We start from the raw sequence: 23,127 nt of genomic DNA, 5'->3' as shown, positions 1-23,127 counted from the left end.
TCTCATTCCTTCCGGATTGGCGCAGCAACGGAAGCGGGGCGCTGGGGGTTGGATGACGAGGGGGTGAGGCGTATTGGTCGTTGGGAGTCTAAAAGGTTTAAGTCCTATGTCCGCCCCCATATGTTGTAATTTTGTTGTTTATGTTTGAAAATGTTATATGGTGGTGCCTAACTGTGTTTTCCGTTTCAGATTCGCCTCCTTGTCTGGTGTGGTTGATGGGTCATTCGTACGTGCACTGGGGGGCTTTGAGGGCGGACGTCCGCCCGGATGGTCGCCAGTTGCGCATTCCGCGACAGGATGCGGTTGTGCATTGGCTGGGTTTTAGAGGTATGTCTTGGAACAGGGTGTTGGCGGAATTCCAGACATATGTGCGGCTTGATAGGGTTCCGGAGGTTCTAGTGTTGCACGTGGGTGGGAATGATTTAGGAGTCCGCCCTTTTCGTGAGTTGGTGCGGGATATCAAACATGATATGTTGTGTTTGTGGGTATCTTATCCCAAGTTGGTGATAGTGTGGTCGGACATAGTCCCAAGAAAGCTTTGGCGGTTAGCTAGATCGGTGGAGAGAGTCAATAAGGCTCGCATAAAAGTTAACCGGGCGGTGTCTCGTTTTGTGGCAAAGAACGGGGGCATTTGCGTGAGGCATAGGGATTTGGAGTCAGGAGTGGGGAATTTCTGGAGAAGTGACGGGGTTCATCTGACCGAGGTTGGCATTGATCTTTGGAGTTTGGCGATAGCAGAAGGCATAGAAAGGGCGGTGGTGGTGTGGAGGAACTCACAGGCTTAAGGTGGTCAAGGCCTGTTTCGCGGTGGCGGGGGGAGTCCTTGAGGCCAGTCAGTACAAAATGGTGGGGGGGTCGCATCGGGGGTATGCGTCCCCCAAAAAAGGTACATGGTTGAAGACTTCATCGGGTGTTATCCCTTTGAAGTGGTCTTCTGGTAGAAGGTATATCACTTGAAGGCTTCATCGGGTGTTATCCCTTTGAAGTGGACTTCTAGTGGTCGGTATATCACTTGAGGGCTTCATCGGGTGTTATCCCCTTGAAGTGGACTTCTAGTGGTTGGAGCCATCTGCAGAGGTGAACGGTGCTTCCGAGCTGGTTTACGGCTGGAGGTAATTGGTGGTTTGCAGATGGCTAATTCGGTGTGTTCTTGAAAGGAACATCTGAAGGGGCTTCAAGGACTTCCTCTGCTCGGGTTAATGTTAACGTTTAATTGTTATTTATGATTCTGACCCATGTTGGGTCATGTGAATTATTAGGAGGAATTCTCTGGTGGATTCCTAACTAGTTATCCGAATGTTTCGGATTTAAATTGTTTTTATAAAACTGTGAAATTAATAAACGGCTGCTGTGGCCATTTCACATCCAACCTCGGTGTCATGTGTCTTTACTAAATGGGGGTGGGGGGATAGTATGGTCTAAGGTTAACACACGACTCTACCTAGGCAGGTCAAGAAGAGGCTGGACGCAGCCGCAGGGTTAAGGGAAGCCGGCATGACCGTCCTGGTAGGGAAAGGGTTAATGAGGTGAGGGAAAGTTGGGTTGGAAGGAGCTGAAGGAGGGACGGGGAGGAGTTAAGGGGGACGGGGGGGGGCTGTTACTGCGCTTCCCGCTGTTTCTCGGCATTGAGCCGGAAGCAGCGGGAGGAGTAACATAGAGTAAGCAAGCTCCCACCCTCCCACCCTTGGTTTGTTACTCCTTAGGTCTTATGTACGTCCGTCTATGAGTGTTGTGTGTTATTTTGTGTGCTTATTTAACTTGTTTTTCTTTTTTCCGGAGTAGGTTCTGTTGTCATGGCAGCTGGCGGGGGGAGTCCTTGAGGCCAGTCAGTACAAAATGGTGGGGGGGTCGCATCGGGGGTATGCGTCCCCCAAAAAAGGTACATGGTTGAAGACTTCATCGGGTGTTATCCCTTTGAAGTGGTCTTCTGGTAGAAGGTATATCACTTGAAGGCTTCATCGGGTGTTATCCCTTTGAAGTGGACTTCTAGTGGTCGGTATATCACTTGAGGGCTTCATCGGGTGTTATCCCCTTGAAGTGGACTTCTAGTGGTTGGAGCCATCTGCAGAGGTGAACGGTGCTTCCGAGCTGGTTTACGGCTGGAGGTAATTGGTGGTTTGCAGATGGCTAATTCGGTGTGTTCTTGAAAGGAACATCTGAAGGGGCTTCAAGGACTTCCTCTGCTCGGGTTAATGTTAACGTTTAATTGTTATTTATGATTCTGACCCATGTTGGGTCATGTGAATTATTAGGAGGAATTCTCTGGTGGATTCCTAACTAGTTATCCGAATGTTTCGGATTTAAATTGTTTTTATAAAACTGTGAAATTAATAAACGGCTGCTGTGGCCATTTCACATCCAACCTCGGTGTCATGTGTCTTTACTAAATGGGGGTGGGGGGATAGTATGGTCTAAGGTTAACACACGACTCTACCTAGGCAGGTCATGCTTGCAAAATGTACAAATGTTTTTATGCTCGAGTTACATAAAAAGAAATGTTGAAAAGAAATGACACGTCATTGATTGGTAGAGAAAACAAACACGGCGAGGGGGAAGGAGATGTCGGGAAAGAGGTTGGGGGGGCGCCAAACTGAATCCTTGCCCCGGGTGCTGGAGAACCTAGCTACGCCTCTGACCAAAGGTACTGTCGATAACCTATCGAAGATCAAAAAATGTGAAAGATCTATTGGTCCGGAGTAATTACCCAGGTAAGGTGCCGGGTAAAGTATTATTTATGTTCTGGATATTGAAGCAGCAGAAAATGAAACTGATCTATCGAAGTTGAAGACTCTACCTAGGCATTTCAAGATACATCATAACTGCAACAGTAAATACTTACAGATAAGGGGCATTGATCGGGTATTGATTAATGGTAGGGGAGGGGATTGGAAGAGAATTCTGGCCCAGAAGGAAGCTAGATGGATTTATACACTTGATACTGCTTCCCCTAAAGGACTAAATCAGAAAATTAGTTTTGCACCGTTTCTATAACTTTATAACATCTTATTTTGAAAAGGATCTTTTTGAATACTGGAAGTATCTGCTACGGATAGTGGTTTATTGCTCTACAGATCCCTTTATTTATTTTCTCACATGCATAACCACCCTATATGTCCATGTTTAATTGAAAGAATCTATGTTATCAGTGCTTCATATAACCATTACCAAGGTTTTTGGAAATGGCTTTTTAAGTTGGTTTTATATGTTTTAATTTTACAAATCTCTGTGTTTTTCTATTTATTATCTATGTCCTACAGATATATTATAGTTTAATATGGCTCCTCCCCTTTGTGCTGCCCTATTTTTCTTCCTCTATACGTGTATGATGGATATGGCGTAGGATCCTCGAAATCTGACATTTTTGTCACCATACTTCATGGGGCTATTCTCATTTTAAATATCCATTAAACATCCCGGCCGCCCTCCCATTTACCCCTCCCTTCATCCTTGTGGTGGGACGGGAGTCTAGTGATGGTGGCCATCTTGCCTGCGTTCCAATGTACTCATGGGCTAATATGCACATTTTGACAATGTGCTTATGATCAGTATTTCCCGGGCGGCTGACTGTGCACCCACTCGCCCGCCCCTCCCTTTGCCTCCTTAATTGTACCTTTCTGCTGTCTGGTTTTTTATATTAATTTGCTTTGGATGGTTTCTATCCACATTCATCGTATTACTTATGTACCAGTCTTTGCATGCACTATTTGCACTTTACTATAGAGGCTGTGGGACCCGCCCTATTTTCTATGGGTAATGTTACTGCCAATGTACTTATTTTTAATGATTTTCTCTTTCAATAAAATATTGTCCATTTTTCGCAAATAATGGTTCATGTGTGATTTCTTATAAAGGTGTTCAAAATAGACATATGGTCAATAACAAAAAGCCAGGTTAGACATTTAAGATTTATCTAGACCAGTGTATGGATTATCAAACTCTGATAGAACGATTACGGCTCAGGGTATGTTCACACGCAAACTCAAAAACGTCTGAAAATACGGAGCTGTTTTGAAGGGAAAACAGCTCCTGATTTTCAGACGTGTAAGCCACTCGCGATTTTCACTGCGTTTTTTACGGCCATTTTTGGAGCTGTTTTCAATGGTCTATGAAAAACGGCTCCAAAAACATCAAAAGAAGTGACCTGCACTTCTTTTTGGCGCATGTTTTTTTACGCGGCCGTTTTTCAAAAGAAGGGCTTAAGAAGGGTTTAAAGGCTATGTAATCCTTTCATTGGCATATTTTTTTTTAATAGACCCGTCTGTCCGTGTGATTAGTGCAACTTTTTAATTAGTCTTTATTAAAAAAAAATGTTACTTTTTTAGATACAGATGCTTTGTATTCTGTATACAGAATAGCTGTATGTAGCGTTAAATCCTGTTCCCGTCAGGTCCGTGGGACTGACGGGTTTAGCGACAGCGGCTCCTGCATGTCTCTAACACACAGGATCCACCTGTAATCTATCACATCTAAGTTCATCACTTAGATGTGATAGATTACAGGTGGATCCTGCGTGCCAGACACACAGGACGCGCTGACACTGAACCCGTCAGTTCCGCGGTACTGACGGATTCGGGTGATGGTAAAAAATACAGCTGCTCCGTATAGAAAATACAGAACATCTGTATCTAAAAAAGTCAACACATTTTTAATAAAGACTAATTTTTAATAAAGACTAATTAAAAAGTTATACCATACACACCTATTTATAAAAAAATAATAATAGAAAAAAAAATGTCCCTCAAAGGTGTACATAGACTTTAAACTGCAGGGTGAACACCATGCAAAAAAAAAACAACAAATAAACTACTACCGTATCAAAATAATGAACCAAATAATCGTGCCATGGAAAAATACAATTTGTCCCGCAAAAAACAAGCCCACATACGGCTATGATGACAGAAAACTTGGAATGCAAAAATGAAAAAATGAAAAGGAATGCCTGGTCATTTAGGCCAAAATAGGCTGGTCGTTAAGGGGTAAAGAGGTTTGTCCCAATACTTTTTTTTCTATATAGTGTAAACATGCCACCTGAAGCTAACCTCCCACAATGTCATACTGCAGCGGGCAAAACCTTAAAGGCTATGTACACCTTTTAATCGTTTTTCTTTTTAATAAAAATGTCTATCAGTGTGTTTGGTGCAACTTTAATACTTTTTATTAAAAATTATTTTAGTTTTTGAAATACAGCTGCATTGTATCCTGTATACAGAGCAGCTGTATCTAGCGCTGAAACCTGTATCCAGGGTCGCCATCAGGGCAGTACTACTGGTACTGTCGTCAGGGGCCCGGCCACATGGCAGGAAAAAAGAGGCCCGCCCTCCCTCTCGGCGCACACACCCTCACGCCCTTTGCCGACCTGCTGTAACTTTTCCCTCTTGGCAGGCTGTCAGTAGCCATATCATAGTAATAGTTTTTATAGATGACTCTTGGGCTCATTTCTAGGGAGTCTCTTAATATTAGATCACTGAGTAGAACAAACCAGTTCTTCCGGAGGATATTCCGTACTTGATTGGCCTTGCTGGAAAATTGGGTAATAAATGGGGCAGTTTTCACTGGTTCAAATTACTTAGTTGTTTACTTGGTTTCATTTAGGTAATAAAAATACAAACAAAACCAAGCGAACAACTAAGTCATTTGAACTAGCGAAAACTATCCCATTTATTACCCAATTTTCCAACCAGGCCAATGTTAACCCCTTCAGGACCCAGCCTGTTTTGGCCTTCAGGACACAGCCGATTTTTTCAAATCTGACATGTGTTACTTTATGTGGTAATAACTCCGGAATGCTTTTACCTATCCAAGCGATTCTGAGATTGTTTTCTCGTGACATGTTGTACTTTATGTTAGTGAAAAAATGTGGTCAATAATTTCGGTATTTATTTCTGAAAAACACCAAAATTTAGAAAAAATTAGCAAAAATTATCATTTATCTAAATGTAAACGTATCTGCTTGTAAAACAGATAGTAATACCATCAAATAGTTACTAGTTAACATTTCCCATATGTCTACTTTATGTTTGCATCATTTTTTGAATGTCCTTTTATTTTTCTAGAACGTTACAAGGCTTCGAACTTTAGCAGCAATTTCTCATATTTTAATTTTTTTTTCAAAAGGCCATTTTTTCCGGGACCAGTTCAGTTCTGAAGTGGCTTTGAGGGATATATTAGAAAATCCCCAGAAGTCACCCTATTTTGAAAACTGCACCCCTCAAGGTATTCGAATCAGCATTCACAAAGTGTTTTAACCCTTTAGGCGTTTCACAGGAGTTAAAGCAAAAGTAGAGGTGAAATTTACACATTTTATTTTTTTTGCAGAAATTAATTTCTAATAAAAAAAAATTTGTAACACAGAAGGTTTTACCAGACAAATGCAACTATTTTATTGCCCAGATTCTGCAGTTTTTAGAAATATCCCACATGTGGCCCTAGTGTGGTAATGGACCGAAACACAGGCCTCAGAAGCAAAGGAGCACCTAGAGGATTTTGGGCCTCTTTTTTTTTCTTATTCAAAGTATTATTGAGTTTCAATACACAGAGTTACAAGACATAGTGGAGGGAAGGCCTCCACACAGTAAACTGAAAAACAACAAACAAGGTCGAGGACCAAAGCAAAAACCACAAAAACAAAATCAGAAATGTGCATCACAACCCAATACAAAGGACATTGTTCAGTATATGTCAGCTGCATGAATGAGCCCATAAGCAAAACATCAGAACATACATTGGGGCTACTTAATTTAAGCGGAGAAGGAGAGGCACATTACCCTAGAAAGGGAAAAGAAAGAATAGAAAAAGCCCCAGAGAGGGAGGAGTAGGAGGGAGGGGAGAGGTCATGGGAATCCTGGACTCCTGTTCTGGGGTATTATTAATGAAACCCGCAGAAAATAAAGCACCACATTACACTTCACAGGAGCATAGGCCGACTCAGGTTACGGCCGTGAGGTATGAAGAGGAAGAAAGGAACACTATCCATGGAGACCATGTAGACGTATATTTTACCACAGCTGCCGGGGAATGAGCCACCAGGTGTTCCATGCGCTGTATCGCGGCAACCTCCCGAAACCAATCATCTAATGTTGGGGGTATTGCCATTTTCCACCTACGCGGGATCACTGATTTTGCCGCCTGAAGGAGATGTCTAGTTAGGGAAGTTTTATATACGTGTATTGGCATCGGGAACATAAATAAAACAGCTGCTTCCGGAGAATCGGGAACAGAGACTCCAGTAACCTCCAATATTAATTTAAGTACTGCATCCCAAAAACTCCTCAACAAGGGGCAACTCCACCAAACATGAGACATGGAACCACCCACTACACCACAACACCAACAATTGTCAGGCACAGACGGATACCATTTATGCAGAGCAGCCGGGACCCGGTACCATCTAGAGACAATTTTGTAACTAGTTTCCTGGGCCCTACTGGCTATAGAGGCTTTTTGAGAAAGGGTGAAACACCTCTTCCATTGTGCATCTGTAAATGTAGTCTGTAATTCTCTCTCCCAGGCCCCGCAGAAGGAGGGGAGTTGGTGGGATCGTTGTGAAAGGAGTAGTTTGTATAATGTGGAGATGGCATGAGTAGGGGCCTGGGTGGAGACACATAGGCGTTCAAAGTCAGTTAACAACCGGTGGAGATGTGCGCGTCGATTAACGGTTCCATAAAAATGCTTTAACTGGGCATATTCATACATACGGCGAGGAGAGGGCACATCATCGGGGCAGATAGAGGTTAAAGGGAGAAGAGAAGAAGCAGAGAGGACCTGGGCAAAATACATGGGGTCGGTGGATGACCTACCTAGGAAGGAGCGACCAGCCTTACCAGTAGGAAAGGCAGGATTATCCGTAATAGGAGTTAAAGGACCCAGGGGGTCTACCAGCGTACTTCCACGCCTTATGTACCTCAACGCCACAAGGGTATGGCGTACAACAAAGGAGGATTGGATCGGTCTATTCCCAGGCAGGGTCCACGGCAGGGTAGATAGGGTACTGGGACATAGTTGTTGAGCCAAACGGACCCACAGTTTTGATTCTCGATTGTGAAAAAAATCTAAAACACGCGCATGGGTTGACGCTAGGTAATAGAGCCGACAGTCCGGCAGACCAACCCCACCCGCATCCCTGGAACGAGTCAGAAGAGCTCGGCTCAAACGCGGACGACCAGTCGACCAAATGAAGGAGCCAAAGCACTGCTGAAGCCGCAACCAGTAAGAAGATGGGCTAGAGATGGGGACCGTCTGCAGGAGATAAAGTAATCGGGGGAGGAGAGACATTTTAATAATATTAATCTGGCCAAACCACGAAAATTCAGTCTTATGCCAGGAACTAAGATCAGTACGAAACTTGGCCAGGAGGGGGATGAAATTATTTGTAAACAGTTGTGTGAGGTCTGTACTTATACGGGCACCTAAATATGTAATGCCTCTGGAAGGCCACGAGAAAGGGAAGTTACTTTGGAGAAGCGACACTAACGGGGCCGGGAGAGAAACATTCAACGCTTCAGATTTGGAGTGGTTGATCTTGAAATTAGACCATGTTCCAAAACGGGACAACTCGGACATCAATGAAGGGAGAGACATGAGGGTCTGTGAGATAGACCAATAGGTCGTCAGCAAATGCAGAGCACTTATATTCCATTCCTCCAATGGTAATACCTTTAACATCCATGTTGTTCCGGATGGAGGCCATGAGATGCTCCATGACCAGGACATACAACAGGGGGGACAGGGGGCAGCCCTGTCTTGTGCCATTTTGAATCGGGAAAGGGACCGAGAGGGATCCATTTATTTTTATTTGGGCCGAAGGTGTGCGATACAGTGCCATAATTTTTGCCAGGAGAGAGGGTCCTATGCCTACATGTTGAAGGGTTTGGCGAAGGGCAGGCCATGATATTCTGTCAAACGCCTTTTCGGCATCTAGGGATAGGCTCATGAGCGGGATGTGGTTAGTCTGGGCGTGGTGAATGATATAAAACGTTTTGAGGGTGTTGTCCAGGGCCTCCCGACCAGGCACAAACCCCACCTGGTCCGGATGAACTAGACTAGGCAGGTATTTATTCAATCTATTAGCAAGCAATTTGGCGTATATTTTTAGGTCTACATTGAGTAAGGAGATGGGACGATAACTTGAGCAGAGTTGAGGGTCTTTACCCGGTTTAGGGATAACCGCAACATGGGCCAAAGTGGAGCTGGGAGAAAACATGACCTCCGGGGAAATAGAGTTAAACGCTGGCAGTAGAAGCGGTATCAAATGATCAGCTAACGTTTTGTAGAACTTGGCAGTATAGCCGTCCGGGCCAGGACTCTTTCCCCCAGGAAGATCGGTTACAACCGCAAGGAGCTCCGGGGAGGTGAAGTCCATATCAAGTTCCTCGGCTATCTCCCTAGACAACGGTGTGAAGGGAGAGGGGAAAGAATCCCGATCCAGTGGATGGGAGGGGGCGGGGATGGGAGGGTCAAGGTTGTAGAGGTCAGAGAAAAAGCTATAGAAACAATCCGCTATTTCTGTGGTCGTGTGAACTACCTGGCCAGAAGGAGATTTAGTGTTTGGTATGTGTGACTGGGCAATCCTAGCCTTTAAAGCTCTGGCCAACATGCGTCCGCTCTTATTGCCAAACTCATAGAACCTACTACGACAGACTTGAAGAGCACGCTGCTGGGCCGAGTACAGCAGCCGCCTGGCATCCTGCCAGGCAACATGTAATTCCCGTAAAATCGGAAAAGAAAGCGCACGCTTGTGAGCCAGTTCCAGGGAGCTAATTTTTTGGAGCACAGTTTTAAGGGAGTGAGCCCTTTCTCTTTTAAGGCGCGCCCCGTGTTTTATGAGTACCCCCTGAGAACACATTTAAGGGCTTCCCAACGAACCAAGGGGGATGTGTCATCCTGGGCGTGATCAAGTGTGAAATACTCCACTGTCTTAAGCAAGTCAGCATGGCACACCCCATCCAGGAGGAGGGACTCGTTAAGTTTCCAAGTCCAAGGGCCCTTAGTGAGGAAGGGGAGATGCAAGATGCAATACACCGGAGCATGGTCAGACCACAGGATACTGCCAATGGGCGTGGCGGTGACCCAGGGGAGAGCATGCTGCTGAAGAAAAATGTAGTCCAAGCGACTGTAAGTGCCATGCGGATGGGAATAAAAACTATAATCCTTATCAGCGGGATGTTGAATGCGCCATGCATCACAGAGTTGAAGCTGCAAGAGAGCACGTTTCACCCGTCTGATAGCACCATATGCCATACTCGAACGACCAGTAGAGTTATCCACGGTCGGATCCAAAGTAAGGTTGAAGTTTCCGCACAGCTCCACAGTCCCCCGAACCACCGGAAGGGCGGTATCTATAAGTTTAAGAATGAAAGGCACCTGACCATGGTTGGGAGCATAAGCATTAATCACAGTGAACTCCCTCCCACCAATATTGAGCACTAAGATGATATATCTAGCGTCGGGGTCCACGACCAAATTGACAACCTGATGGGGGAGGGACTTGTGGAGAGCTATGGCCACTCCACACGATCTGGAAAGGGGATTATTATTGAAGTGCCAAGTAGTGTAAAATTTATGCTTAATGGTAGGGGTATGTCCTTCCTTGAAGTGTGTTTCCTGGAAGCATGCAATGTGTACCTTACACTTGTGTAGATGGTGGAGGATTTGCGCCCGCTTTTCAGGAACATTCAGCCCCTTCACATTGAAGGAGGCAATATTAAGGTCAGCCATGGATGTAGACTAAACAGCTTGATGATGTGTACCGGAAAACCCACGAAGGGCAGGAGTCCAGGATCGCCAGGAGGAAGGAAGGGGAAGGAAACAAGCTAGAAGTAAAAGACAGAGCATTAGAAAAAAAACACATACAAGTATTCAACAAAAAAGGCAGTAAGAAAACAACTGCCGCACAAGCTAAACGCACAAATGCGAAAGACCAAAAATTTGTTCCAATACCTACAGGGGGAAGGTGACAACTACGCATGAGAGTTATCCGCACTCCCCAGCATACTATAATAGAAGTATGAACAGCTTAACATCTAAGACTCAATGCAAAGAAAAAAGCAGTGAGGGTATGTTCACACGAGGGCGTCCGTTACGGCTGAAATTACGGGGATGTTTCAGCCTGAAAACATCCCCGTAATTTCAGCCGTAACAGCATGTGCAGGCGCTTGAACGCCACGTCAATTACGGGCGTAATTGGCGCTGCTATTCATTGGAGTCAATGAATAACGGCTCCAAATACGGCCAAAGAAGTGACAGGTCACTTCTTTGACGCGGGCGTCTATTTACGCGCCGTCTTTTGACAGCGGCGCGTAAATTACGCCTCGTGTGAACAGACAAACGTCTGCCCATTGCTTTCAATGGGCAGATGTTTGTCAACGCTATTGAGGCGCTATTTTCAGACGTAATTCGGGGCAAAAACGCCCGAATTACGTCCGTAAATAGGCCGTGTGAACATACCCTAAGGCATCTAAGGGAAATACTCAAACAACAGGCAGTCTCAATTTCACACAGAAGAAGGATAAGTCCTCATGACAGGAAAAGCGACTCCAGGTCATCACGCCGAAAGGGCAGTCTCCATAGGCGGAGTAGGGTCACGTTCTTGCCGGTGACCAGATCTTCTATGGGGTCCGCGAGGGGGGTGACCCACCGCCGCATGTAGGGGCCCAGAGAGCAGGCGTCCCGACCGCGATCCCCCGCCAGCAGAGGATAACAGCGAGGGCCACTCCGGTAGAGAAACCTGAGGGAGGTTCAAGTCCCGTAAGAATCCAGGCACGTCGGCCGGGGATCGTACTGTGTGGGTGCGGCCATCTTGTCGGACCATCAGGGCAAAGGGGAAGCCCCACCTGTAGATGATGTCACGGCTCCGGAGTACCTCCAAGAGGGGTTTGAGAGCAACTCTTTGCGCCAGCGTAAGTCGTGACAGATCTGGCAAAATACGTAGTTGCGTGCCTTGGTAAAGAATGATAGGCAGTCGTCTGATTTTTTGTAGGATAGAGTCCTTGATGGCGTAAAAGTGAATTCAGCAAATTACATCCCTCGGACGCGGATCCTGAACACTCACCGGGCGGAGAGCTCAATGTGCCCAGTCAATCTCTATATGGGTGTTCAGCGGGCGGCCCAATAAATTGTTGAAGATGGTTGACAGGGTTGAAAACAGATTAGATGCAGGAATGGATTCTGGCAACCCCCGAACACGTAGGTTGTTCCTCCGGTTACGGTTTTCAATGTCATCCAGATGTTGCTGTAAAGTGAACAGTTGGGCCGAGTGCTGCTGGATCGTTGTTTGGATATTCACAATAGTAGCATTATCAGCCACCCGGTCCTGAGCGAGGGTGTCCACTCTCGCAGTAAGTGAGGAAAGTTCAGCACGGAACAGGGTAAACTCTAGCTTACACTCTTCCACAATCTGTCTAGCAAAGGAAGACATATCCTCTCTAGTGGGCATCAATTGAACAAGCTGGCGGATATCTGAGAGGGTTGCCGGCCTATTTTCACACATGGACCCAGACGACGGGCCTGGAAGATGAGATCCCAAGCCTGCTGGTGTATTGGCATTTTCCAGGCCAGGAGAAGAAAGTGGGTGGCATGGGGGACCTTGGCCGCACGTCCGCAGCACAGACATAGTCCCGGGGTGCGGGATAGACCCCATATGCAGGGGCTGAGTGGTGGGCAGTGATGCGCTGGGGGTACTGCTCCATGAGGAGCGCGGGGACCAAGAGGGGGAGGCCCCTACCAGCACAGGGCCCCTGGGAGGGAGGGGGAGATCTGGGTATATCAGCCCCGCATGCTGAGCAGTGGAACGGGCGGAATGTGGCACAGGGCCCTGGTACTCACTGCACCTCCCAGGGGGGTCCTCCATCTGACTATCCACCGTCGGGTCGTCCGCGGCGTCTCCCATTCCGGGGGACTCCGGATCATTGTGTCCGCCCATCGTCCTGTCCAGGAGGCATAGGGCCTGCAGGCCATGAAGACAGCGCTGCCGGAAGATGAAGCCCCGACATCTGCTGGCTGGCCGGCCGGAGAGCGCCGACGGCCATCTTGCAGGACCACGTGGTCCGGCTGAAGGAGAGCGGCGGCGGCCGCGGAGGAAGCCCCAGAGACCTCCCATCCAGATCAGGGATCCGGCACCTCCAGATACAGAGCTCTCCCAGCTGGAGGGAGTGTGAGAAGGGCCGTGCTCTCCTGAGCAGGCCCGTTTCCAGGCGTCGCAGAATCCCGGCGACCATCTTGCGAGGCAGCAGGCGCGGTCGGCCGGGCCACAGGATCGTCAGGTGCCTCGTGAGGAGACACGGATCCATCGGTCTCCTGCATCTGCACCCTGGAGGGTAAGTGGACGTCGCCTGGTGTCGTCTCCGGAGGCCCAGGACATTGGGTCAGCGATGTGGAAGACTCCGGGCGGCCATCTTGGTCGCCTGTTTCGGTCCGAGTTGAGGCCCTTAGCTGCATCTGCGGATGGCGCCCGAAATAGACCCCAATATCGCGCTGGGGTGAGGAGGGGCAGGAAAGGGCTGCTGCCTTCGGTTTTTTAGATGTTTTTCCCATTACTGGGAGCCGATGTTAGCTGATGATTTGATCGCTGGGTGAGGAGCTGTTGAGGACACGTCTTCACTCTCCCATAGCTGGCCACGCCCCCCTTGGGCCTCTTTTTTATTAGAATATATTTTAGGCACCTTGTCAGGTTCGAAGAGGTTTTGTGGTGCCAAAACAGTGGAAACACCCCAAAAGTTACCCGATTTTGGAAACTACACCTCTCAAGGAATTTATCTAGGGGTATAGTTCGCATTTTGACCACACAGGTTTTTCGCTAAATTTATTGGAATTAGTCTGTAAAAATGAAAATTTATTTAAAAAAAAAAGAAATTTTTTATATTTACAAGGAATAATAAAGAAAATGCACCCCAATATTTGTAAAACAATGTCTCCCGATTACAGCAATATCCCATATGTGGTAATAAACTGCTGATTGGACCCACAGCAGGGCTCAGAAGGGAAAGAGCGCCATTTGTATTTTGGAGCACAGATTTTGCTGGAATGGTTTTCGGTGCCATGTCGCATTTGCAACGTCCTAGAGAGATCAAAACAGTGGAAACACCCCAAAAGTTACCCTATTTTGGAAACTACACCTCTCAAGGAATTTATCTAGGGGTTTAGTTAGCATTTTGACCACGCAGGTTTTTTGCAGTATTTAGTGGAATTAGGCCGTAAAAATGAAAATCTACTTTTTTTCTGAAAAAGCATAGAAATTTACAATTTTTACAAGGAATAAAGAAAAAAAAAACAACATTTGTAAAGCATTTTCTCCTGATTACGGCAATACCCCATATGTGGTAATAAACTGCTGATTGGACCCATGGCAGCGCTCAGAAGGGAAGAAGCGCCATTAGGATTTTGGAGCACGGATTTTGCTGGATTGGTTTTCGGTGCCATGTCGCGTTTGCAACGCCCTGGAGGGACCAAAACAGTGGAAACCCACCAAGTTACCCCATTTTGGAAACACCCCTCAAGGTATAGTGAGCATTTAGACCCCATGGGTCTTTTGCAGAATTTATTAGAATTAGGCCGCGAAAATTAATATCACAATTTTTTTCCACTAAAATGTTGAATTCTCTCATTTTCACAAGGGATAAAGGAGAAAAGAACAACCAATTTTTGTAAAGCAATTTCTGCCGAGTACGGAAATACCCCACATGGGGTCAAAAGTTTTTTTCATTAGAAATGAATTAACCCTTTCAGGACTGATCCATTTTTTGCTTTCTTATTTTCGTTTTTCACTCCCTGCCTTCCAAGAGCCATAACTTTTTTATTTTTTCCGTCAGTAGAGTGATGTGAGGGCTTGTTTCTTGCGGGAGGAATTGTAGTTTCTATTGACACAATTTAAAGTACCATATAATGTACTGGGAAACTGAAAAAAAATTCTTTGCGGGCTGTAATAGGAAAAAAATCTGATTCCATTTTTTGAGGTTTTCGTTTTTACAGTTTTCGCCGTGCGGTAAAAACGAAAACTACAGCGATTTTGTCGGTTTAAATTATTTACGTTTTTTACGGTGTTCACTGTGCGAGTTAAATAATGCTATATTGTAATAGTTCGGCCTTTTACGGACGTAGCGATACCAATTTTGTTTATTTTTTTACATTACTTTAGAAGAAAAATGGGAAAAGGTTTTTTTTTTTTACTTTGAACTTTTTTCTTTCTCACTATTAATAACTTTAATTCTTCTACACATTTTATTAATCCCCCTAGGGGACTGGAACGAGCGATCATTGGATTGCTGGTACAATACACTGCAATACTAATGTATTGCAGTATATTGTTATTTTTAAAGGCTTCTGTAATCGCACGTTCGCTGTTCCTGTCCGTTAGTCCTGGGTGTTAGCTGTAATAAACAGCTGACACCCGCAGCGTATGGTGCGGGCTCAGCACATGAGCCCACTCCATACATCAACCCCCGCACCATGACGTGCTATTAAGTCATAGTGCACAAAGGGGTTAATGCACAGCGGATGGTGTGAATATTGCAATTTTCCACTGATATGCCATTTTAGGCCTCATGCATACGAACGTAAAAACGCCCGTAATTACGGGCCGTAATTACAGGCCCATAGACTTCTATTGGCCACGGGTACCTCCCCGTATGCTTACGGGAAGGTGCCCGTGCCGTTGAAAAATATAGAACATGTCCTATTTCAGGCCGTAATAACGGCACGGGCAGGCCCATAGAAGTCTATGCGGCTTCCATAATTACGGGTGACTACATGTGTGCACGCGTAATTACGGGAGTGATGCTAGGCAGCGTCAGAGGATAGTCACTGTCCAGGGTGCTGCAAGAGTTAAACGATCGTCAGTAACTGTTTCAGCACTCGGGACAGTGACTACCTATCACAATATAGATCAACGTGTAAAAAAAAATAGAAGTTAATACTTACCCAGAACTCCCTGCTTCTTCCTCCAGTCCGGCCTCCCGGGATGACGTTTCAGCCCATGTGACCGCTGCAGCCAATCACAGGCTGCAGCAGTCACATGGACTTCTGCGTCATCCAGGGAGGTCGGGCTGGATGTCGAAAGAGGGACGCGTCACCAAGACAACGGCTGGGTAAGTATGAATTTATTTTACTTTTACTACGGAAAGGGCTGCCACTTCTCTCTATCCTGCACTGATAGAGAGAAGGGCTGCCGATTAGTGCAGTGCAATTTTGCAGTGAAAACGTGCCTGTAAATACAGGTGGAATACTCGTGACACCGGACCCGTATTTACGGGCACGGGTCCGTAAATACTGGTGCAATACAAGTCGAATACGTGTGACCAAGGACCCGTATTTACGCCAGTATTTACGGGAGGAAAAGAATACGTTTGTGTGCATGAGGCCTTAGTGCATAATATGTTGTGTCCAGTTTGTGCCACTGAAGACAAATACCTAATAAACCGCTAAGCGGGTTCTCTCGGGTATGGCGATGCCATATATGTGGGCGCAAACTGCTGTTTGGGCACGCTGCAGGGCTCAGAAAGGAGCGCCATTTTGCTTTTGGAGCACAGATTTTGCTTGGTAGTAGTTCTGTTTGGGGTTTTGCTGGTATTTCATTTTATAATGTGGGGGGGGGGGCATATGTAATCTGTGCGGAGAACAGCAGGGCATAATAATGCCGTAAATAAATAATAATTCATGGATATGTGGCCAGTGTCGCACTGATAAATGGTGCCCGATCTTATCCGATTTTGGACACTGCACATTTTGCATCGCCATATTCTGGGAGCCAGAACTTTATTTTTTCACCACCAGAGCTGTTTGAGGACTTATTTTGTTGCGAGACAATCTGTACTTTTCATTGGTACCATTTTGGGGTAAATGCGATTTTTTTTAATCACTTTTTATTACATTTCTTTGCAAGCCGGGTGACCATAAACAAGCAATTCTGACATTGTTTTTTAGTTTATTTTTTGCGGCGTTCACCGTGTGCCATAAATGACAATTTTACTTTATTCTGCGGGTCGGTACGATTACGGCGATACCATATATATAGGTTTTTTATGTTTTGCAGTGTTTGCGCAATAAAAATCACTTTTTTTTAATAAAATAATTTATTTTCTGTGTCACCATATTCTGAGAGCCATATCTTTTTTTTATTTTTTAGTCAAAAAAGCTGTGTAAGGGCTTGTTTTTTGTGGGACGGGTTGTAGTTTTTATCGGTATTATTTTCGGGTACATGCGACTTTTTGATCACTTTTTATTCTCTATTTTGGGAAGGGGGGTGACCAAAAAAATAGCAATTCCGGTGTAGTTTTTGATTGATTTTTTTTTGGCGTGTTCATCGTGCGGGAAAAAAACCCAACATTATAGTTTTATAGTTTGGGTTGTTACGAACGCGGTGATACCAGATATGTGTACTTTTTTTAATGTCTTCATTTTTTTCCTATGATGAAAGTCTTATTATAGGAAAAAAAGCATATTTTGTTTATATAACTTCTAACTTTTATTTTTACACTTTTTTTTAAAACATTTTGATTACTTTTTTTTACTTGTCCCACTAGGGGACACTTAGACTTGCAGCTTTGATCGCTGCTAGAGTACATTACACTACCTACGTAGTGTAATGTATTCTAACTGCCATTGTGACGTGACAGTCACAGTGACAGGAAGTCTTGGAGGACCGGCCGGAGGCTGCTCCTCCGAGGCTTCCATACATGGCAACCCAGAGGACATTGTCTGACCTCCGATTGTCACGACAAGCATCGGCAACCCCCACAATCACTTCGGGGGGGGGCTGCCGATGTGCTTCAAACTCCTTAAATGTGGGGATCGCAATCGTCGCCGCATTTATGGGGTTAATTGCCGAAATCAGACCGGCAAGACTGGAGTGTCAGCTGTCGGGGACAGCTGACCTCCTGGTTCCCGGACACTGTCCGTTAGGACAGTGTACGTCCTGATGCGGGAAGCAAGCCTTGTGCAGGACGTACAGTTGCGTCGCAGCGTGTGAAGAGGTTAAGGAACTCCCCAGAAATGAACCCAAGGGTCATCGATAAAAAAAAGCAATGTCACTCAAAAATGCTCTTGCCCCCTCAATCTTGAGAACACGAGACCAACCAGGTGGAAAAAGGGACAATCCGGGATGTTTCACATGCACAATTGCATCACTTGTGCCCATATTAATGCTATAAATGAATCTCACTCCTTTACAACCAAAGAAAAATTCACAATTCAGCATCAAGTAAACTGTGACTCTGAATACGTGATTTATTTAATAACTTGTGTGTGTGGTCCACAATGCACTATGACATGGTTAAAAGAGCGTTTCCCGGAACATTGTCATAATGTGAAAATAAAAAATCACTTTCATTAGTCAAACACATCAATACACACCACGGGGGAGATATATCAGTCTTGAGAGTAGTAGGCATAGATCTAGTGATCGATGAGGTAGGAAAAGATTGTTTTCGAATATTATGTATGGATTTATAAATTAAAAACCTTGCATCCTCAGGAACTGAATGCAAATATAGATCTTTCAGGTTTTTAATTATGGCAAAAATTCTTCATTAACTCCTTAACGCCGAAGGACGGATATATCCGTCCTCAGCAGCTGCTAGTTCGCGCAGGAGGACGGATATATCCGTCCTGTGATGGCGCGGGTACTGAGACTGTACCCACGCGATCAGCGGCAGGAGCACGGCTGTTATACACAGCCTGGCTCCTGCTGCAACTGCCGGAATCGAAGCGCGCGCCGATTCCGGCAGTTTAACCCATTAAATGCCGCTGTCAATAGTGACAGCGGCATTTAATGTGTTTGACAGAGGGGGGAGCTCCCTCTGTCACCCGATCGGCGCCCCCGCAAACAAATCGCGGGTCGCCGTCGGGTTTCCATGACAGCCGGGGGTCTAACAAAGACCCCCAGGTCTGCCTTCAGCATCTGCCTGTTAGGCGATGTCGGAGGCATGACCTAACAGATTGCCTGTCAGTTTTACACTGACAGACAATAATGCTTTGGTATACGAAGTATACCAAAGCATTATATATGCGATCGGCAGATCGCATAGTGAAGTCCCCTGGTGGGACTAAAAAAAAAAAAATGTAAAACAGTTAAATAAAGTTTGTGAGGGGCGTGGCTTGCCGTGGACCGGAGCGGACGCATCTCTGCAGAGCTCCTGATTAAGCCGAGTGCAGACCGGGGATTACCCTCCTCTGACCGCGGACAGCGGCTCTCCGGTAGGTGTATCGACACCCCCGCACGGCCACGCTCAGGTTCAGACCTCCCCGGCCTCACTGGGCCGCCGGACATCTTGCGGCCTAGCGACACGAGTGAAGCCGCGGCCTCGATTACTAGAGGCGCGGCGGCCGCGCATCAGAGATCCCCGCCCGGAGCACTCACCGGAGCCCCTCTAGGTCTGCCTGTCAGCCCTCCGCCCTCGTCCTGGTGTGGAGGACTTGGAGAAGGCTGCTTTGCCGACCTTGTTTCGGCCGTGTCCCGCCGCTGGACTTGCGGCCTACCGCGGGAGGAGAAGCCGCGGCCTCGATTTGGGCCTCCCCGCTCACGGACGAGCCCCCCCCCAGTCCCCAGATAACGGACACCCCGCTGGAGGCCTCACAGGGGGAATCCTGGGCACCTGTGGCTGAGCTGACCTGGAGGTGAGAGGGAGAGGGGTCCAGAACTAACCACCACCCTTCTGGCCTACTTATACCCTGCACCTGGCTGAGGGGGTCAGCTGCTGTAGCCAGCGTGCCCACACATATCAGGCCCTTAACTGCCATACCTGGGCCAGACCGGGAAACACAAGGGGCACCCTACGCATCTGCACCCTGCTCCACCTATATTGCACTGGAATATCCCTGCAGCTCCCCAGCACATTGCCATCTGGAACCATACTGTTATTGTCACTATACTATTATATGGATGGTACTAATTTCTGAGGAAGCCCTCTTGCCCACAGATTTGCACCTCTTGAGTAGGGGACATACCACCGTATCTATGCTGCATTAACTTGTCCACTCTTCTCGGATCGGCATCCAAAAAGCTTTACCATCAGCAATGAAACCTCCATAACCTTACACATGGTCTAACTACCTGATTCTACCTACCCGCAGACCTAGCTGCTTGTATGATGGTCAAGATTGGGCAACAAAAAGCAAGAGACGCTTCTGTACAGTCTAAAGCAACAAGTCTGGATAACTTCGTTAAAAAGCCTCAACTTCCAAACGCCAGAGATCACCTCTCCATTACCGCTGGACACGAGAAAGTCATGTCTGTTAAGGCCCAGGCTGCAAACGTAGCAGATGCTGACAGCGACATAGATGACACCGCGTCTACCAGGGACTTGCCCGTCTCCAGATCTTTTATTAGCAGGGTTCTGAACAAGGCACTAGGACCGGTCGTCAAAGAGCTAGGTGACATCAAACAAGAAGTCCGCCAGATTGGCAACAGAGTCGAGCAATTGGAGTCTACACAAGCCCACCTAATCCACCACGCAGAAGCTTCCACGTCCTCTTTTACCGCCTGTCAGACCCACCTGAACTCGGTCATGGACTGGCTGGAAGACCAAGACAACAGAGGGCGCCGTAATAACTTGCGCTTTAAGGGCGTATCTGAATCAATTCCGGACGAATCCTTGGATACCTCGATCAAACAAATTTTCGTTAAAATACTTGGCGACAGCTACCGGGATGAAATCAACATGGAAAGGGTTCACAGGGCTCTACGAGCCAGACCTAAGCCCCAAGAGCCTCCACGTGACGTTATTTGCCGCCTTTTTAGCTCAAAAGTCCGAGATGACATCTTGAAGCATTCGAGACTTTGTGATTCCCTCTTGTGGGAGGGTTCGAGGATCTCCGTCTACCAAGATCTGTCAAGAACCACGTTATCCAAACCTCAAATTCTGAAACCCTTCACGGAGGTCCTCCGACGCAACAACATCGCATACAGATGGCTTTTCCCCTTCATGATTGAAGGTAAAAGATTCACAGTTCGGAAGCATGCGGACCTAGAGGTCGCACTGGTGGCCCTGAAAATTCCTGACCTGGAGGTTCCGGACTGGGCGGTGGTTCAGAACCTGTCCGACCTGCCGCCGTTGCCCCCTCACACACCCTGGGAAACCGCCAACCCACGCAAGACGAACAGGAATCGCAAAAGATCTGGGAAGCCGGCGCCTGAAAGAGTCTCCATGGACACTACTTGAAGGATCTGGGAAATCGGCGCCTGACAGAGTATCCATGGACACTACTTGAACCCCTCGATTTCCAGGAGCACCAGCGGCTCCATGTATCCTTTTTCATAATAAGGCTCTTGTTTCCTTGTATACGCAGTTACGCACCGCCACTTTTTTTTTTGTAACCTCGTTATATGCAACCTGCGGGCTCACACCCTTTCCAGAGTGATTTACATTGTTAGACCATTACATACTTAGCTTTAATGTTATTTTGAATGTTATCATTGCATAGCACTATCCCAAACCTACTATTTTGGTTTACCGATCTGAAATGTACTGTTATTATGGTACATACTTTGCCTAACTCCAGGCTTTTGTTTTGTTTTGTTATATCATTTTGTTTTGTGATACCAGTTGTAACCCTGTCTCTCCAAATTTTCGAGATGTTATTTGTACCCGCTGAGATACTGAAACTTCCATACAAGAAGGTGATGCCTCTATTTACTGTCCTCCAGCTGTCTATTTCTCACCGCTATGTCACTTGGCCATCTGGTGGCGCTCTCCCTCTGTCTCCACCACTTATGCTTATCTATGACTAGTTCAGATATTTGTGTAACCTCCCTCAACACCAAAGGCCTGAATGGCCCCAGGAAAAGGAGTCAAATTTTAGCGCTCCTGAAAAAGGAGAGGGCTGACGTCATTCTTCTACAGGAAACCCACTTTAAACCCCAAAAGCTACCCACGCTCACACACTACCACTACACAACCTGGTTCCATAGCACTCATCCTTCCTCCTCCTCCAAAGGGGTTAGCATAGCTTTTAAGAAGAATGTACCCTACATCCACTCAGTGTCTAAATCTGACCCAGAAGGTAGATTCCTTTTCATTAAAGGAACTCTTGCTGGCTCGCCCGTCTCCTTTGCGAATCTATATGCTCCTAATCAGGGTCAGACCCAATGGTTAATTAAAACATTAAAGTTATTTAAAGAATTTGCAGAGGGACTTATGGTGGTGGGGAGAGATTTTAATGTTTCACTAGATCCCCTACTAGATACGTCCTCTGCCAGGTCACCCATTGCGCATTCTTCCCTCAAAAGAATTAGAAGCTGCCTCCAGCACCTGAACCTGATAGATGTCTGGCGACTACATTTCCCTACTACTAAAGATTACTCCCTTTATTCCCATGTCCATGGGTCCCACCATAGGATCGATTATCTCTTTATTTCTAGTAGACACCTACCTATGGCGACTGTCCCTCGCATAGGCTCGATAACCCTATCTGACCACGCCCCCATCTCCCTTAACCTCAACATGGAGAACCTGCCCCCCAAGGCGTGGACTTGGTCCTTGAATGAAACCCTTTTAGATGACCCCCGCAATGTAACTTCCCTATCTGCCCATCTTGTCGACTTCTTTCAGAGAAACGAAACTCCTGACATCTCAATGCCAATTGTGTGGGAAACGCACAAAGCCTTCATCAGAGGGGAGCTCATTGCCCTTGGTGCTTATTTAAAAAAATAAAGAGGGAAGGAGCTCGACTCCATACTCTCGCAGATTTCTGCTCTTGAGAGAGTGGGTAAACGCTCACAAGCGCTTGAGATACAGGGGAATTTGAGTGACTTACGGAAGAAGTTGAAGGATTTACTTAATATTAAGTCAGCAAAAATTTATCAGCGCTGCTCTTTCAAATTTTATGCGCACGGGGATAGAGGCTCCAAAGTCATGACCAAACTTCTTAAAAAACGTACGGAGCTGTCCTTTATCAAAGACATCAAGACCTCCTCTGGTTCTCTATCTTCTGATACTGGAGATATAACAAGGGAGTTCTTGCAATACTATACATCCTTATACAACTTGCCCGAACCGTCGGACTCGCACGCTCTCACGGAACAATTTCTCCAGCATATAAATCTTCCCTCCCTCACGGACGTAGATAGAGATGCTCTCACTCAGCCCTTTACATTAGACGAACTGTCCAAAGTTCTTTCATCCATACCCAATGGTAAAAGTC

This window comes from Rhinoderma darwinii, chromosome 2, assembly GCF_050947455.1.
Source record: "Rhinoderma darwinii isolate aRhiDar2 chromosome 2, aRhiDar2.hap1, whole genome shotgun sequence".
NCBI lineage: Eukaryota > Metazoa > Chordata > Amphibia > Anura > Rhinodermatidae > Rhinoderma > Rhinoderma darwinii.
This window is presented reverse-complemented; position numbering follows the sequence as displayed.